Below are 4,822 nucleotides of genomic sequence, written 5' to 3'. Positions count from 1 at the left end.
TATAATTTACCTTTTTACTGAGGGAGTAGTCAGTTTCTGGCACTGTCACTTGGCCTTTCTGAAAATAATGACCCTTAATTTACATAGTACAGGAAACCCATGTAAAAGTTCTGATACCTATTTCAGCTGATAGCTATTCCATTTGTATATTCAAGGAAAAACTAGAATATATGTAGGGAATACCTACAGGACAGGTCTGCTGACTCATTGATACCACTGTGAATTGGACTTGCACTGAAGCTCCATTTATCATCTGGCTACCATAACTCCCATTCTAACTGGAAGACAGGACAGTATTTTGGGCCTCTTAATATTAATGCCAGTGCCAGCTCAGACTTCCTACCTAACAGATTTGGAAAGCCTGGTTATTGCCTTTTCCCCTGGCACACTTGTAAATGACCAAAGGTCCCCTTAGGGAAGGATCAGAAGAATATTGTCCTATATACTCTACTGGCATTGCTAGGTTCTTCCTCAAGGAAACCTGGTCTCGTCTTCAGTCAATGGACTCTGGGTGTATTTAGTTCTAGAAACTGGGTGAGTTTTCACTTTAGCACTGATGTCAGCTTTCTAGCTCTTCATTTTCTATTATCCAAATCAAGCAATGCCTAATAAGTTCTCCGTGTATCTTTTTTTTTTTAAGATTTTATTTATTTGACAGAGAGAGACACAGTGAGAGAGGGAACACAAGCAGGTGGAGTGGGAGAGGGAGAAGCAGGCTTCCCGATGAGCAGGGAGCCCAATGAGGGGCTTGATCCCAGGATCCTGGGACCATGACCTGAGCCGAAGGCAGATGCTTAACAACTGAGCCACCCAGGAGCCCCAGTTGTCCATGTATCTTGCCCCTAAAATCACTAGATCCATGTAAGTCATGACACTCTAACTGCTATTCTGATTTTGATGCCCATTGCAATAATTATGTCCATCTTGCCTCTGAGAATTAAGTCCTGCCACTGGTCTCTTTCATTCTGGAATCCCATTGTCCTCATTTATATTAGATGGCCTAATTTCCATGCCACATCTCAGTCATTACCTGCAGAGAACAGACATCACTAAGCTTCCTAAAGAAACTGGCATACCCAGTCCTAGTATATTTCCTATTGCCTTAGAGATAGGAGTGAGCTCTGAGTCCTTCCAGGGAACTTATAATCAGAATCAGTGATAGGTCCTCAGGTTGTACATAGTAAATCCATTCTAACATTCCTGCTTCTCTGATCCATATGTCTTCATTGGTCAAGACCACTGGCAACTTGACCTCACATACTCTAGGCCATTGTCATGACCAAGTTTCAAGGATCCAAACTGACAGTGTGTTTAGAGCAACTCTAGGTCCTGGAACATTGAATCCTGAGTCATACAAGATACCCCATACCTGTGAATTCTCCCCTATCCAGACTTAGATTCCCCTGATCTGATATCCTCAAAATACACTTCTATACATATTCCCTTGTTTCCTGCTGATACATAAGGGCCAGATTCTGTCATATGTTTATTAGGTAGTCTATTTCTTCCCTAAGTAGGGACTGTATATTTCCTCTCAGGCTGTACTGAAATATGATCCTGGTTATTGGCCCAGTGGTGATAAGTTGTGGCAGAGGCAGCTTTTAAAGAGAACAAGTATCATCTTATTAGCACCTGCTTCGGGTGAGGCCATTGTAGAGACTCTAGGAAAGGGGAGGATGTTTTCCTTTGGCAAAGGAAACCAGTGGATTCCACTGGCCCAGGAATTATTCCAGGGAATTTTTTAGTTCAGTGTTCTTAGGTTTATCCATTCAAATATCCTCATCACAGGTCTTTTGTGCCCTCTTCCCCATCTGAGTCCTGGTTTTAAATAGTATATATATATATAGAAGTTACAAATTTAATTTCCTTTACATCTCTAGAGTCCTTATAATTAGAATCTGGATCTGATTTTCAAACCAGTCTACCCTGAGACTGGACTACCATTGACACCTCTGGTTTTCAGAGGAACCCTTAAGTATGCCATTAGCTGCCCTGAGTATATAATTTTCTTTTCTTTCTTTCTTTTTTTTTAGAGAGAGGGAGAGTGGGGGAGGGGCAGAGAGAGAGGGGGAGAGAGAGAGAGAATCTTAAGCAGACTCCACGCCCAGCACAGAGCCCAACTTGGGGCTCAAACCCATGACCTGGGCCAAAAGCAAGAGCTGGTGCTCAACTGACTGAGGCACCCAGGTGCCCCCTTTTTTTTAAGAGTTCAGTTATTTATGTTTTTAAAGATTTTATTTATTTATTTGAGAAAGAGAAAGAGATCGCACAAGTTGGGGGGAGGGGCCGAGGGAGAAGCAGACTCTCTGCTGAGCAGGCACACCCCCACACACACACCGGCACAGGGCTTGATCCCAGGACCCTGGGATCATGACCCGAGCCGAAGGCAGATGCTTAACCACTTAAGCCCCCAAGTGCCCAAGAGTTTAGCTATTTACTGAACAGTTTACAGAAGAGGTTTAGTCAAAAAGACCAAAGTCCATGTCATCATCAGACTCCTCCGATTCTTCTTTTTTGGCTTCTACTTTCTTCTCCTCAGCTGGGGCAGCAGTGGTGGAGGGAGCAGGACCTCCTGCTAGGGCAGCACCAGCTGCTGGGTCAGGTCCACCAGCCCCTAGGTTGCAGATGAGGCTTCTGATGTTGACATTGACCAGGGCTTTTGCAAACAAGCCCGGCAAGAAAGGTTCAACATTTACACCCTCTGCTTTAATGAGGGCATTGATCTTAACCTCCATGATTGTCACCTCATCATCATGCACAATGAGGGCTAAGAAGATGCAGGCGAGCTCCTAGACAAAAGCCATGGTGCAGGCAAATGCTGAGTGTTCACTGCCAGGCTCAGTGCTAGTTGCCGGATAAAGTAAGGGCCTGACCCCAATGCCGACTTAGCTTTCTCAGAAGGACTGAGCTCCTTATTGGCAGCTGAGGAAAGTATCATTTTCTTTATATAAGATTTCTACTGCCATCAAAGGCAGTCACACCATGTGAGAAGTCTTATAATTAGTATTTTCCACATAATGATCTCGGAATGCCTTGCCTTCTACCTTGCATCTCCTCCCAAGTAACCACAGGCAAAACTTCATTGTGATTTCACTGCCAGGGGTCATTATCCTCCCACTTACCACCACAGTGGGGTCTCTATTGCCTTTAGTCAAGAAGGTAAACCAACTCCAAAATTCCATCCTGAGAGTTTTCTTTTTAGGGCTATGCTGGAATCCATTTTCTTAGCCTCAATTTAAACAACAAACAACAAAAAAACAAAACAAAACAGAGCCCAATTCAAAGCTTTTGTGCTAATGTGTTATTGGGGAGTATAATGTCAGGAAGGCAAGAGTGAAAAAAAAAGAGAATTCATTCAGGTAAGGAGAGAAGGTAAACACAATAGTGCATTACTAAACTGGCTGTAGCAATGGACTGCTCAGTGTCACGGGACCCCTCTAGAAAAGGCCATATGGAGCCATTCTGTCTCGAAATCTTCTGTTAGAAAGGGTGGGCAATTTATCTGCTGATTCCTTCCTGTATCCCATCTCTCTTTAGTCATGTTTGCCTATACAATATTAATGCCCCTGTACTTCCTCATTCCCTCTGGACATCTACTGGTTCCAGTTGGATCAGACAAGGCCCTAGAGATACTGCGATAAGCAGTCAAGAACCATGAAACCTGTGAGGTTGGATGGATCATTGGAGTCCTGGACTTTCAGCCTGATGTTCACGTATATTTACCCCCCTACTTTTCTGAGAAAGCTGAGGCCTTTAACACTTCCTGCCTGACTCACAGATGAAAGCCTCAGGCACCTTAAAATAAGACTCCTGCTTCAGCTTCCTAGAGCCACAGATAGTCTCTCCAAATTTCAACTCTTCCTTGACCTCTGGACATTCTCTTCCTGATATCCATTGACTCCATCAGGCCAGCCGTAGCTCTCCAGGCTCTCAGTGTCCTAGGGTAGGCCCTACATTGGCAAGGCAAGAATCAGAAACATTCATTCCAGTATGAAAATATCTTCCTTTGCAGCTGAATACCACGCCTGAAAAATAGCAAAAAAAACAAAAAACAAAAAAACAACTGATAAAAATCCCCTCATGGCCCCCTTCTCTGCAAGACACTAGGTAGCTACACTATAATTTAGTCAAGATGAATGAAGCCCCCAAACCTTTAAAAGTGTTAATAAATTAACTGTGGTTTTCTATTGTCAAAAAAAAATTGAGTATTTTGTTGTTGCTATTGTTTTAGGAGATAATGGGCATTACCTCCTTATTATAAATTCAGGTTTTATAATGATACTGGAATTTCAAAATTAATAAATAAAAATTTTTTAAATAAAAAAATAAATTCACGTTTTAGTATCATTGGCTTACTAGAGGTGTGGTTTTTAGAGAACAAATTCCTTCATCACCTGGTTGTAGGTTTATTTAAATTCCATTTAATGGCAAAATGACTTAGGTAAAAACTAAGATGAGGTTGCCCCTATGAAACTGTTTAATATAGAGGCAAGAATCTGAGTTACCACATCTGTCATAATGGCTAAAATAAAAAAGACAAGAAATAGCAAGTGTTGGCGAGGATATGGAGGAAAAAAGCTCACGCGCTATTAGTGGGAGTATAAATTGGCACAGCCACTGTGAAAAATAGTATGGGGTTCCTCAAAAAGTTAAAAATAGAAATACTATATGATCCAATAATTCCATTACTGGGTTTTTACCTAAAGAAAACAAAAACTAATTTGAAAAGATATATGTACCCCTGTGTTTACTGCAGCATTGTTTACAATAGATAAGATATGGAAGCAACCTAAGTGTCCACTGATAGATGAATGTATAAAGA

The 4,822-nt window shown here is 41.9% G+C and overlaps 1 pseudogene; it reads right to left on the bottom strand.

Moving 5' to 3' along the window:
- Positions 1-2,459: 2,459 nt before the first annotated feature.
- On the bottom strand, positions 2,460-2,804 carry LOC117999003 (annotated as a pseudogene).
- Positions 2,805-4,822: the final 2,018 nt, after the last annotated feature.

Source organism: Mirounga leonina, unplaced genomic scaffold (assembly GCF_011800145.1).
Source record: "Mirounga leonina isolate KUSES-001 unplaced genomic scaffold, KU_Mleo_1.0 Mir_447, whole genome shotgun sequence".
NCBI lineage: Eukaryota > Metazoa > Chordata > Mammalia > Carnivora > Phocidae > Mirounga > Mirounga leonina.
Note: the sequence above shows the minus strand (reverse complement) of the source record. Positions and strands in the feature narration are given on the sequence as shown.